Source organism: Sinohyriopsis cumingii, chromosome 7 (assembly GCF_028554795.1).
Source record: "Sinohyriopsis cumingii isolate HCF-2022 chromosome 7, ASM2855479v2, whole genome shotgun sequence".
Taxonomy (NCBI): Eukaryota; Metazoa; Mollusca; class Bivalvia; order Unionida; family Unionidae; genus Sinohyriopsis; species Sinohyriopsis cumingii.
This window is the reverse complement of record NC_142967.1, coordinates 74,195,343-74,210,750: the sequence shown is the minus strand read 5'-3', so window position 1 is coordinate 74,210,750 and position 15,408 is coordinate 74,195,343. Positions and strand designations below refer to the sequence as shown.

The window sequence follows — 15,408 nt, the reverse complement described above, 5'->3', positions numbered from 1 at the left end:
TACGTACAAGAGATTAATATTCACAATCTTTTGCTGAAATGACAACCTCTCTTCATGCATTTGTGCTTGACAGTTAGCAGGTCCGATGCATGGACCGAATTTAACCAAAACGAACTGAAACGAGATATGTATGTGGAAACTATGGCAGTTTAGTTTGTCCTTTTGCGCGTGATTATGGTAATGTATTTTTCTAACATTGACTTTGTGACCAAAAGCGAAGACGAGAATCGGACGTGGAAACGGTCTGTAAAATTGTAAGATTTTTGCATTGTGCTCATATTTTGAAGTAGCTTTTATGTACTGTCATACTTACAATGCAAATGATTCTCCAGTATATTGTTGCTCTTGCGTCGTTAGCCGACAACCCACTCCCCACACACCCACCCACTCAACCTTGAAGGGCAACAAATGATGAAAGCTACACCGCTATAAGACTATTCTACAATGTACAGATAGATCGTATGTGCGTATGTATGAACGAAAACAAAAAAAAAATACCCTTCCTTTGTATGTATGCTTATGTGCATAACGACCAAAAATACGTTATCCCTTTGTACTGGAACGTGTTTTTGTATGTTTCAACAAAACAATACCAGCTCCCTTAGTATTTGAGACTGTATGTTGGGTTGTAAGTATGCATGCACGAAAATGTTTCTAATCTCGAAACACACACGGAGACCAATGTTTACTGAACAGTGTTTTTTGCTTTTGTTGTGTACTGTCATATAAAAAGGGTTACGGGTGGTTGAAAGTCCATTGCTTGAAAAGTTTAACATCCTCAAATTGATTTTATTTTCCAATCAGTCTTCTAAACTGTATTTAATACGTCTCATTTGTACAAAGATATGAGCCAAAATCTCTTGCAAATTGGCTTCGTTCAAACCTTTTTCCTAATATGTTTTCCTTTCCCCTTTTATCCACAACACCTACCATTATAACTATATTAAAAAGATGTAGATCCAAATTATTAGACTGTTGGACACAGACCCGCCTTCCGTTAATAATGTCCCAACTTTAACTGGAATATTTTTTTCTGGATAATCGTTACCACGGTAACGAAACTATGGAGATAACACTTTGAATGCTCTCAAAATCCTTTTGTCCTTTATTATGTATGCTCACAACGAGGATATAATAATTAGAAAACAACAATTCAACAGCAGTTCAAAACATACTTACGGTATCTCCACCATCACCTTTCTCCTTCCCCCTACCACCCCCCGCGGTATATATATATATATATATATATATATATATATATATATATATATATATATATATATATATATATATATATATATATATATATATACGTGTGTGTGCATGTGTATGTATGCATGTGTGTATGTGTGCGTGCGTGTGTGCGTGAGCGCGTGAGCGCGTGTGTTTGTGCGTGTATGCATTATATGCATGTATTTATAACATAGCACAATCTCGAAAAAATAATTTTTTAAAATAAGACCCATATGGCTGTTTTGGAGTGCAAAATGTGTTTTCACTTGTTAAATTAAATTATAAATGAACATACCTTCATACGATGATTATTCCAAACAGCCCTGAATAAAACGACCATCTGCTACGAACATTTTCACAAAATTATGCCTTGGCAGTGTTATGGTGTCTTGACTGTTCTCATTCAAATGAATGACACAACAGTTAATCGCCTTGTATTTGTAAGATCCATTGATTCCTTCATGTAAAGAGAACCCATCCTCAGGCTATAGTACCTGCTGTAAACAGTAATCTACTAGCCTAGCTCTTAAATTGAACTGCTTTACTGTGCCCAACACATGGTATTACCTTACTGAAACGAATAGCTGTACACAAATGTACTTCAATAGGATAGCTTGACGTCTTTTCATTACGCACACCATGCTTACCGAGAAAAAATAATTAGAACATCAGACACAGACGCTATTGTAAAGACAGTTATAACAATGATGTAGTAAAAATTGAAATCAGAAATTTAATAATCTTTTGATTTCTAATTTTATGCAAGTATGTAAACCTGCTATCCATGCAGTCGCTAGATTAACATTAATTGCAATCGTTTGTTCACAAATGGGAAGCTGACAGATTTCTTTGAGCGCTTATTTTTGGCGCAGAAATCGTCATTTTTTTAAGTTCCGTCATAAATTTCAAAACATGACTTGACCATTCATTAGACAGCACCAGTTATCGTCACATATAAACACTTTGCATCTTACGTTATATTCAAACTTCTGTCTTACCTTGATTAAAGATGTCTTTTTGTTCTATGTTTTGATTTGAATTTCTTTTTAAACCCGGAAAGAAGGTGTTCCTTAACACTTGTACATGACATGGTGTCAGGTGTGAGATCGTACAAATAATCCAGGTACCATAGCATCATCAAAGTCGGCGATATCATAGATGAGCGACCAAAATTTTTTAAAACATACAAGTCTTTCCATTGCAAATTGACGAAGAGTGTATTTCGTATAAGAAAATAGACTGATCGTCTGAGGAAATGCCTATTGGTTTCAAATCTATTAAACCCAGTGCGATTTTATGTTATTTCGACTCTTTAAAATGCACATATGAATATAAAAGTGCAACCATTTAAAGTTAATGGTGGGCACAAAGGGTAGACACATTTAAATATATTCAATCAGGAATTTGTAATAGAAGAAAATAAAAGTAACTCAAGACTACTTCGACTGGTCTTAACAAAACTGAAATTCGTATCAAACTGACTCAACTAGATGTAGATTCAGAGTATAAGATCTGAGTAGTTTTGAGTGACCTTCGCCTTTTTATAAAAGATCGCGGATATAGCGCAGATGTTGAAGTCCAAATCAGTGAGAAAAAGTTCATCAACGAAGGTTTGGACTTCACACTATAGAAATGTACAGATATTGCCAGAACACAGGAGTTTTCCCAGAAACAATTATAGACGAAAAATTGTATGGAATAGACATATGTAAACGCAATCAAGAAAAACAATGTCAAAGCAACATATATGTCAACTGCAGCGCAAAGGCCAGAGACCAAGACAGAAATATAAACGTGACTATGGTAACAAAGGTTTATATTGTCCTACAGGTTGTCAGAGACGGGAGACCTCTGTGATCTTCAACTACTTATGGTGGTTTGGTTATGGTTACCTAGAAGATGATTGATCACGGAATTATTACCAGTATCGAGTAAACAATAAAATAAAATATGAAATTAATGGATGGATGACAGAGATCTAGATAAAAATACAGAATAGCACAACACGAGCTCCCTTACGTACAATACAACAATTTAATCAAAATGTTTTTAAAAAAGAAATGAATATAACATTTAAATGATATACTTTTGAGACTTACAAAATTTATGCGAAAATGAATTACCCATTATGTTACATCGATACAACAAATTTCATCATATAATCGAGTGATTTATTGAACTCAAACTGCCGACATATCATCATCACCTGGTCGCTACCGTTTTTTTCCAAATCACCGTTGGTGAATGGTCAGCGTTGCGATAATTTGTTTTCTTCTTATTATTCTCCTCCTCCTCCTCCTCCTCCTTCTTCTTCTTCTTCTTCTTCTTCTTCTTCTTCTTCTTCTCTCTCTTGCCTCTTGCCTCATGGGTCATCAACCGTCTTGGTTGAAGACTACTCTCTTTTACACTGTACTGTACAGTTATGAAGCTATGTTTTCTCCCGATATTTCTTTTCCTTCACTCTTTCTATTTCTAGTCTCGTCGGTTCATCAACCGTCTTGGTTGTAGACTGTGCTCTTTTTCCTTTATGCTTCCTGAGCCCTAACTAGATTATCATTAGAGAATTTCCTTGGTCTTCTCGCATGGTTACGCGTCTCTCAAATTTCCAGATCCCCTGCCCCTTTGACAATTAATGACGGGAAAAAACTTTTTAATCCCCCCGAGTCAAGGAATTCTTGCTTCGATATAAAACCTTGGACTGCCTGATACTTCGTTGTATGATATTTGAACCATGATATTTCGTCTGGGGAATACATCCTCCCCCCCCCCCTTTATCTCAGGTAAATCAGGATTACTTTATCAAACCTCCAAAATGTGTTTAATGCCATCGAAGTAAGAATAATTATACCTAAACCACATTTATTAATAACTATCGGGGAAAATATATTTTTATGACACATGTTTCAAATTGCCAAAGATTTCCTAAACTTTTTGCTCTGGTTTGTCTCAACTCTGTCATTTTTCGCTATTTAACCTTACGTTAACATTTGGCCTCTTCCATCTGTCTGACCGTTATCTCACCGGGTCCTAATTGACATCCAATCATGCTCCAAACAGAGCACATCCTATCCTTCGCAGGCAGAAATTTACTGCGAGCCTAGCCTTTACGTCACTCTTAATGGTTACGTGTAACGCTGATCACGACAGAATGTACTGCGAAATTATCTACACAATTTTTCACTATTACACAGGAAAAAAGGATAGAATTACAGCAATACGCTCAATCACTTGCTATTGGGGCCATACATAGGAAGAAATATTATAAGAAAAGGAAACAAATTAAACAAGGAAGGAATACATACATTAACTACTTAGTCTAGCAGTGAATATAGTATAAAGGATGATTTGTTTGGTGAAACTGTGCATAAATCTATAAATTTGGATCAGACAATTGGACCATTCAATTCAAGGTGTACAAGAATGAAATGTCTATGCAAATTGACATTGATTCAAGTGTAATATTATCAACAAGCTATGAATTGAGAAACACAGATAGCCTTGAAATACTTAGATGAAAACTCAAATCCCACATCGGTTCCGCAATCATGCCCATAGAGAAATCCCAAAGTGGTTCCACATTCATTCCCATAGAGAAGATTAGACTGTCATCCATTTACAAAGACAACAGTTGTGAAATTGTCGTCAATATAATTGACCAATCGGCACCTTCAATTTTTGGATCAGACGCTTAACAGAAAAATAGGACAGATCAAATATATGTTCAGAGTGGAAACATAATAGAACCATGGATGCACTCTCATGGAATATTCAACAATATTACGCTCACCTCTTCACAGACATGGGATGTTTGCTGACCAACATATCATATATATGAACTAGAACAATACACCTGTAATGCATCCACCAAAAAAAAGCGCAGATTTAAATCAGAGGTAAAGTGAGACAAGAACGGTAAAAGAAGACACAATGAAGCCACACACCGAATCTACAGGCTGGATAAGTGGCATGATGAGATGTGTCGGACCCATCACACCTAGACAGACTACTCATAGATAGAAAAGAAACATCAGGCAATCATGTTCAGGTTCAACAAATTTAACGAGTAGAAGAGTTAGGAGATCGGTGTGGAATCTGACCACACCTTTATAGAAAGTAGTGAGATGCCAAAGCATGATGGTCTAGCTCGCCTACGTATCCTTCTGCTCGCTATACATAAGGTCTCACTGCATAGTTTCGTATTTTGACACACACCCCTAATTAGTAAGGTAGAAGGCATGAACCTAATCATCACAAGCATATCATTTATAAATTCACACATTGGCTAAATCTGTAATGTGGTTGAGATTTACTTTGAGTTAGGCTTGGAAATGGGTTGGTTGTTGTTGACTGCCTGTCACAGTTAGACGAGCATTGGAGATCAAATACGTAACTTGGGCTGCAAATGAGCAGCCGACTTGGCTTACGTATTTACATGTGTCTGCTACAGAGGTAAATATCTAAAAATCTAGATGGTTGAGGGGTGATGAAAAGTATGCTAATTTGTTATAGTACTAGTGAACTTTATTCATGCATAAGGCACATACTGATTCTTTTAGCTGCCTTGTCACAGGAAATTATTCAAAATAGCTCTTTCCTGTCAAAAATGAATGTAAAAAAGAGGGGTTGGTGGCAGTGTTGGTTCAGTATAAAAGCCACCAGTTGCATTAGGGATTAACCTGATTGCCGCAGCCAAAATCTCACATGTATGCTTTCTACAAAAATCACTAGTTTGTTTCTATTTGTATCTTCAGTGTAAAATTATTCTCATTTTTCTGCAATAGGTCATTATCGGATGAATTTTCACAAGATAAACTGTCCAGTGAGACCTAAGAACGAACCAGAAGAAGATCTTGAAGTGATGTACACAGAAAGAAATTTTTTTTACTCAACACGACACTTTTTCTCTAGCATATCTAGATGACATGAAACAAAACTTATTGAAACACTTTCATCATCGTGTAAACGAGGTACGCATGATACTGTAACTTCCAGTCTCTAAAAAGAAATACAGTTTAACAAAATAGCAACCGCAGAAAACAAAGAAAGGAGACTAAAAAAAATAACAAAAAAAACAACATCAATAAAAAAACTAGTAAATGGCTGGAAGCAGAAGAAAGAATCGTCGGAATCAGACATTGGAACCCACTGAATTTACCTAGATCGAAGTGCTTGCATTGAATAGGCGACGAAACGATCATTTAGCATGTCCGCTCTTGGTACAAGTCGGAATGGAATGTGAATACATTAATAATGTTACTTAGTTTAGCAGCTATGTTCAGTCTGTAAGCACCATAATGTTTGTTTTATATGGAAAACCTTCTGCTTATGTAAGTTGTAAGCAACTAAAGGGCTTTAAAAAATAGCAGTATGATGTATTATTAAATTAAATGTATTGTACCTACTTAAATTTGCAATTAACATTCATTGATTCAATGTAAGTGCACACATATTTTCAGCTACAGTATGTACACAAACCTGTATGGATCTGTACGTCTTATGTTATTTGAGATAGCTGCATTTTTCATGTTTGTCAGAGGAGTTTGGATAGTTACTTAGTTTGTTTTAGATGTATATAAATTGTGTTGTAGAGCTGTGTGCTGATCATTTTGTTTTGTAGTTACTTGTATAATTGATCTTGTTACGTGGTTAGGCTCGCGTAAACAGTAACAAAGAAAAAGTGAAAACAACAAGCTTAGTAAAATTTAACAAATAATCCAAGAATAATCCAAAAATTAAAAATTATTAGCCATTGTGATATAATGTTCTAATGAATTTGAGTTCGAGTCCCGACGAAAATCCAAAACAGAAGGTGATGATGTATGCTACAGCCTTTATAGCACGGATGGGTCTACAGTTCTTAGTTGAACCACATATAATATTCCTGTGCTTGAATTCCAAATATTCCAAGAATTCTGTATGAGCACTCAAATATTTCCAGGAAAAAGAATTAAAAATTCCATAAAACGAAATTTCAATTCAACTGGTCACAACAAAAACACCTTTCAGTGTCGAAGGTAAAACGCCCAACTGAGATTATTTCTCTAAACATCAGTATAAAACCTGAATACTGCGCAAAACAGATGCCCGGATGATGGTCAACCCTCCGGTAAAACCACAATTTCTAGAACATCGGAGAAGCTATTTACGTCTAAAGTCACATAGTCCTAGTCAGCCTCCATTTCACTATTATCAATCACACATTAATAAATGTTAAAAAAAGAAATTGTTTACTCGAACTGTTACTAATTTTGAATCAAGGTCAGGAACTAGGTCAGTGTTAGGTGTTTACGATAAAACAGTCAGGTCAAACTAATTTCTGGAAAATATCAAATTCCAGTAAAACAAAATTACAATACTTTAACATAAAATGAAATAAATATAATAATTAAAACTTACAAGTAAATTAAATCAAATATACATAACAACTCGTAGCTTCTCTAATTCATACATCATCTGTTATCTGTGTGCGTTTTGTTACATTATTACATTTGTCATTTTCGTTACTGGCATTTGCTTGCTTGTTTTAATTACCTTCCTACTGTATCAGCTTGTGTCATACAATACAAATATGTTCCTTGCGGTATTCTTTCATAAATGGAGCCTCGTTCTTTATGTCAACTGCATATCTGTATCGTATATTTTCTCTTTTTATGTAATGTATATTGCAATCAATGTCTAAATATACTTTCTGCATTCAAGTTTAGAACATAAGTTTTTAACTGTACATTCGTTTCCTCTTCATTTATTATTTAGGCAAGAAATTATATTGATTTTCAACTTAGGAACTAAGTATGAATTTTGTATGATAGCATATATTACTTACAGTAGTTCTTTGTTTTTAATTCTTTTTGTCTGTGTATATATCTGACGAGACGATGTGTCATGGTTTTATAAAATGGAAGTACCGACTTGGAATATAAGTTCTATATGGCCATTTTCAATGACTAGATTACACCTGAGAACAAAAGATATTTAGTTCCACCATTTACCGAACAATCCTATAACAATAATATTTCAGTCGACTAAAGCTTGGCATACTAATTCAGGCGCTGACATCACCACTTTGTCATAAAGATTAGATATTTCTGCTATAAAGGATTGTGACCAGATACCTTTACACATGAGGATAGACAGTCTGTGTTTGTTAACAATTTTCAAGCATTTATAAACGGAGGCTGGAATTAAAATGACGTTTATTTCGTCGTCCTCGTAATAATAAGTAAAAATGTTTTATAAATGATTGATTAATCTGAATTACTAATACTGATTGTCCAGAGAAAAGCTGACAGGCAGTACTAATGTTTTTAGTATTGCTGACGCATGAAGAAAATGTAAAGGAAATATGAAAGCATTTTGGGTGGTATAACAATTAAGAAAGACGATTGAATCATTTTGTTTAATTTTAGAGAACATTTTAATTTAATGCAAATAAAAAGGTTGAATTATCAAACACTGCTTATGGTTTTCAAGTATATAAAGCTGCGAACTTTCAGAGAATTATAATCATTTTAAAAATTCAATTCTTCGAAAACGGATGCACATTAAGAAATCAAACAATGGATTTTATTATTAAAATTTGATCAAAATACAGCGGTGGTGTAGAAAATATACTTGTTCAAATGAAGACTCAATTAATGTTCAAGTACACTGCATTAGGATCTCTCTCTCTCTCTCTCTCTCTCTCTCTCTCTCTCTCTCAACGACATGAATATAATATTCTTGACAAAACGTTAAATCAGTTACGCGGAGCAGAAAAAATAGAATACGCAAAGCATCAGAAAACTGAAGTTTATTGCCAATATATGTCGAATATGAAGCATATGAGATTAAGTACATGTCTAATATGAAACATATGAGATTAAGTACACATACAATTTATTAGTAATAGTGATATGAAGAATAGAAGAGGAAAGGGTAGAGAGAGATAATATCATAAATATTTTGGACAAATATGTCAGAATGGTATGCAACGCAACTATTCGGAGTTTACATGGGAAATGAATGCGTGAAATAATAGTTCTATAAATTAACTTAATCTAATTTGTACGGTAGCATTAGTGTTACGCAACAACGAACAAAACTTTTTATGCTGACATTTTCGAGATAATTCTTACGCATAAATTGTTTTCTTCTTTAAATAAAATTTTGACAGTGAAAAAGTTAATGAAATTTAACAACCATATCTTGAGAGGCAATTATTTCACATTTCTTTCAAATGTATCCAAATTCTGCCACCTTCCAGTTTCACCTGGATACATGCAAAAATGGTTCAAAATTAAAAGAATTTTGAATATTCAGTACTTTGTACTTATAGAGGAATCAGAAAATGACAGAAGTTCGTATTTATTTATCTTTAAGTCAATCAACAGACTGGAATGACTGGGATAACTATAAATTATTTAATTTTTATACAGACTTTGTGTCATAAAGGAAAGTCATTTAAAGTTGCATTTATTAGCAGCAACATAGTGTAACCTAATGTCATTATAAATTCTTAAATTTTACTCTTCTACTCTTCTGTTCCAGTTCGAAAGTTAAGAAAGTGGCTCGCAGCCAATCTGTTACCATGCACAGTTGTCTTATCCGTCTCATCTTAGTTTTGTTCTTCTTGTCATGTACGCGGTTAGTCAGACCATTATAACTTTGAAGGTAATTTACAGCAATGGTTTCAAGGGATTTCACGATCGGAAATCAGATATGCTTGTTTTTGATAATGTTTGATTGTGTTAGAACGTGTTGATCTGGAACTGGTGTTATCACAACTTTGGGATGTTCTTAGATGAGACCTTAACCCGGAGATAAGATAATCTTTTTTTCCCCATGAAGTCTAACTCTCCTATTATTTCGATGTAAACCTGATAGTTACCATACGTCACCAATAATATAACAAGATAGTGTTCACTCTGAACAAATAACATCTCCCATATTCATTCACTCCACTATAACGGAAAATATAGAGATAGGTATGTACTAAATGACATCCAGTATATTTTGAGGTATAGATCAGAATAGCACGACTTTGATGAAGGAGTTATGTTCCCAATCGTAGCCATGATGTACAAAGAGATAACTACGAATACACTTATGAGCCACTGTGTGGTGAAGCCACATTTATTGAAGGGACAAAAATGGGGGCAAATATTCTTTTATATAGTCCATTACACTCTCATCATGAAATTGTAATAATAGAGACAGTTAGCAACATACAGAAAATATCATCATTTTACTCAAGAACACTTGCATATTTAATTAGATACTATTCAAAAGAAATTTTGATACAATCAGTATATATATATATATATATATATATATATATATATATATATATATATATATATATATATATATATATATATATTATATTTTGATTTATTTTCGGATTTATTTTTTTATTTTATTTTATTATATTTTTTATTTTATATTATTTGATATTATTCATATTTTTTTTAAATGAGCATTATACATAATAAAAATGAAAATATGAATAAAAATGTTCATCTCTATATATTCAAAAAGTATATATATATATATATATATATATATATATATATATATATATATATATATATATATATATATACACATTCTGAGTCGAAACAAATGAGGTGACATCTTGCAAATTCAAACGATGGATATAGCATTGGATACACTCTTTTAAACTTTTGTAATTACAGCACATTATTGTGTGTTTATTGTTTGTCTTGTCTCTATTTTGTACTTGACTTCGACAAAGGCTTCATGCAAACCCAAGGCTCTAAAGCTAGTTATAAACTGTTTGTTGTCAGTTTGTCGTAGTTACTTTAATCTGCCCCTGACACACGTGATCCCGTGCTGGCTCCAGTGCACAAGAATGAGATCTAAATATGTTATTGTTAATTTTTTGCTTCTTTGAATTTGTCAATAAATTTACCGCCAATCTAATAAATAATCGGCAGATGCACATGCGTCACGCTGGACCAATTGTAGATATATGCGTATGGCCTGATCTAGGCGACAGAAACGTAAACATGTCGAAGAATGAGAACAAACTTCTGCTACTGAGCATAACGCGAATAAGGTGATATCAAAGTTGGCTTGGATAAAGATGCACATCTCTGTCATATCCAACAGTTATCAGCTGGTTTCGAAACCATGAAAGCTGATCCACGTTCTGGAAGACCATTATCTACAACTGATGAGTGGCTGCTGTGAAGGGACAGATGATGAAGATACGTATTGGAATACATTTCTATTTTCACATACATCATTTCTCGTGCTGTTTCTTTTTAAAATAAATATATTGAGGAAAAGTAATAATAGTAGTAGTAGTAGTAGCAGCAGTAGTAGTAGTTGCAACAGTACTTTAGTAATTGTAATGTTACTGAAAACAGCAGCAGAAATGATATAAGTAGCAACAACGTCATTACCAGAGTTCCGTAGCAAAACGTGCAGTGGTAGTTGTAGTAGTAGTATTAGTTGCATAAGCAGCACCATTGTAGTATCTGAATCAGTAGCAGTCATAGCAGAAAAGCAGCAGTAGTACTAGTAGAAACAGCCGCAACGGGCAATGGTACTAGTAGCATTGGTGGCAGTTGCTGTAGTAACGGCAGTAGCAAGAATACAATTGCAATAGGAGCAGTAGAATCAGCAGGAACAATAACTTTGTAGTAGTAGTAGTTGTAGTAGTAGTAGTAGTTAATTTTAGAAGAAGGGAAGCTAACTCCGACAAGTAGGTTGTTTTTGTAATCATAATCTTTGTGCGACAATATACAAACAAGAAAACTCCTTGCCACCTATGTTTCTCAATATAAACAGCGGAAACATAGATACAACTCAAACAGCCTTTCAAATATATATGATGCTTGGATGCAAGATGTTTCGTTTCAAATCTAATACATGAGTAACAACGGTGCCAAATATTTCAAAGTAATGGCGCTAAATTTTGTTGATGTTTTTCACATTCTGTGCAGATGGGTCTTGAAATGAAGCAAAGTGTCCGACTACTGATTTTTGCGCAGGATTATATTCATTCTCATGTTACGGTTATTCACCTTACAACTCGCTATGTCTAGGTCTGATTAAAATTAGTCATCTTGGTTAACGCACTAAAGATTCGATTTTGTTGTTGACATTAGAGAGATTGTTGATAAAAATGGGAAGTGTTAACTACAGTTTACCAGTTGTACTATCGATATGATCGGCAGGGAAACTTTGAGTGGACTGCTGATATCCAGACAGGATAATTATCAGAGAGGGTCAGTAACCATAAAACACGCTGAGACAGGACACGAGAAATATTTGGTGGACTTGAAAATTACCTACCATTCAAGCAGCACACAACTGCACTCCTAAAGCTTGTATGATGGTCCTCAGTCTTATACAGGAATGCATGTATTTATCGCACTCACATAGTGTAGTACATAACTAAAACAATTAATTTTTTATTTTATTTTAAATTTGGAGAGATTTTCAAACGATGGATGTGATCCGAATATCTATCACAACATTCCATTCTAATGCGATGTTGGCATAAGTGACACGTGTCGAAAATGTAAAAGTTTTTGAATATAATTATATTTGTAATATTTAAAATTAATTTATGGCAAATACATTTATTTTGTATGAAAATAAATGTTTGAATCATTTTATCATGAAAAATGAAAACATGCGTTTAATATCATTAAATATAGAGCAAGATTACTCGAGACTTTCAGTACATCCCCATCTCATTGAGACTACCCATGTACCGGTACAGTGAAAAAATACCGTGGTACATAACACCGGAAACAAATACAGCCATAAATCGGTATTCCTGTAAGGTTTTGTTTTTACATTTAGCGCTTGGCATGTTTAAGACATTTTTATTCAGAAGTAAATATTTGTTATCAATAGGTTTTGCCTTATTCCGATTGTCATACATTTCATTTTAGAGGCATTAATATGCATTATTTTTGTAGGCATAAAACATGTGTTGTTGAGGTCGATTTGAAGTATATTTTCAATGTAGTCAAGAGCATTACCAGAGCAATACAGTGTAGAGTTGTCAGCAAAAAGATCTGTGCTAGAGCTGACTGGATACGACGCAAGGCTAAAATCGTTGATAAACTGTAGAAAAAGAAGAGGCCATAATATAGATCCTTGTGGAACACCAATTAAAATGATTTGTAGGAGAAATATATTTATCGTTACAAGCAATCTGGGGTCGGTTAGTGAAATACAATGTGAAAAAATAACCGAGTTCAAAGAAAACTTGTTGGCTGATATGCTTTTAATGAGCACCGATTGTCAACCAAATCGAATTCTTTTTAGAAATAAATGGAGATTGTGCAAATAAGTTCGCATGATTCGATCGTTAGTAGCCACTCGGTTATAAGTTATGTCAGTGCAGTTTGGCGTGAATGTGTCTCTTCGAAATGTGATTTATTGAGGAGTTGATACTTCTTATGATATCCGAAAATGTGCTTGCTGGCATGTTTGTCAATATTTTTGTAAAGTTCAGATATAACATATATGTGTCGATAGTTGGGTCTGCCACTCATTTCATTTCCTTTATGGAATGCGAATACTGTTGCTAATTTCAATCACTATGGTAATTTACAGAAAGTGATATTACAGTTTATTACTTCTTTTAATGCTTTTGCTGACTCAGAAATTGATAAAGCCGATATTTTGGAGAGGTTTGGGGTGAATTCTATCTAGACCCACTGATTTGTTAGTGTTTTTTTAATTGATAATATCAATAGTAGTAGGTATTGTAATTAGGGAATATTGAACATAATATGACGGACGCAGTAAGTTTATCTATGTTAGGGGGTGTAAAATTAAACCTGGCAAGTATTTGGGACTTATTAGTAAAAAAAAAATAGTTCAGTTAGTTTGCGATATCGTGATAATCATTACAATTAGGGTCATTAACTATAATTGTACATGGACTTAGAAGTATTGGTTTCGTTGAAGTTAGTTCTTGCAAGTGATTCCAGATGGATCTGTTGTCAGAGTTTGAGACGATTGCTTCTTTGAAAAAGGAGTGTTTGCGTTTTACAATGAGAGATTTAACTTTGATCCGTAATAAAAGATAATTGGTAAACTCTTTTCGTTTATGATACTAGGTTCGTTTACTTTATGCCTTAGCGATTTCATTGGTATACCATTCTGGTTGCTATGATCATTTTGCTTCTTGTGATTTTGATGGGAGAATATTTATTTAAAATAGAACGAAAACAGTGGTTCCTCATAGATAAATCATAATTCGGATCTAAGTTAAAGAAAGTTAATAAGCAAATATTTTCAGATAGTTTAGATAGGAATGCATTTTCAGCTAATCTTATAAGCATCGATATTGTATATAGGAGTGTTGATTGATTGTCTTTATTTGCGTTCTATTTTCCATGAGTTGCACATATGGGATGGTGATTATTAACAAAGAAATATGGTAATCTCGTTGAGGATTTCATTCTTGGTAGTGAGATGTGGTCGATCGGGATAGAAGTATAGGCTGCTGCTATTGGAGCATTGATTACCTGTCTAAGGTCGTACAATTGTATCATTTGAAACCATTTAATTTTAGTGTCGGAGATGAAATCAATGTTAAAGTCTCCCATGATAATTACCTTATTTTTAAAATAGAAAACCACTTCTAGTTCGCGTTCAAATTGGCCAGTCCATGATGAGGTGGAGTTTGATATTCGTTAAGCAGAGCAGATAAAAACATATTTACTATTGAGGAAATTTAATTTAATCCATATTGATTATACAATGGATATTTGAAAAGTAGCTCTTCTCATGTAGGTTACGTTGTTTTAAACGTACAAGACTATCCTTCCTGCCATGCTTTTTGGCATTGATCTCGTCTTTCCAATGAAAAGTTGCTAATACAAATATCGCAGCCAGGGACATCACACACAAAAAGTTTTGCACAGTCCAATTACTGCAAGGTTAGATTCATTTTGAATAGTAAGTCTTACTCATTCAATTTTTCTGAAGATGGGTCTAACATAGAGGTGGATAAGTTGCTAACTTACTTTTTGAAGTCAAAGGGGGCATAGCGTACATTTATTTCCAATCGGTGGAAACCGAACATAGATTTGTTATTTACATCCGAGCTAGATGAAGAGACAATAAAACCTTGTCATGTACCAACAAATTACATTGAACGGTAAGACACTCAGAACAAATATCACCAAGGTCATGATAAGC

The 15,408-nt window shown here is 33.9% G+C and overlaps 1 protein-coding gene across 2 annotated transcripts in view; it reads right to left on the bottom strand.

Annotated features, from left to right (window-relative positions):
• The window catches only part of LOC149795523 (dopamine receptor 2-like), a 172,648-nt gene that overhangs the window by 79,460 nt on the left and 77,780 nt on the right, over nucleotides 1–15,408 (bottom strand). Inside the window, exon 1 of one of the 2 annotated variants that reach the window (XM_089965328.1) lies at nucleotides 1,529–1,787. The exons of the other annotated variant lie outside the window; for it this stretch is intronic. The gene's annotated coding sequence lies outside the window, so the exon portion shown is untranslated. Of the gene's footprint in view, nucleotides 1–1,528; nucleotides 1,788–15,408 lie in introns of those variants that run through there. 2 annotated transcript variants of the gene reach the window in all.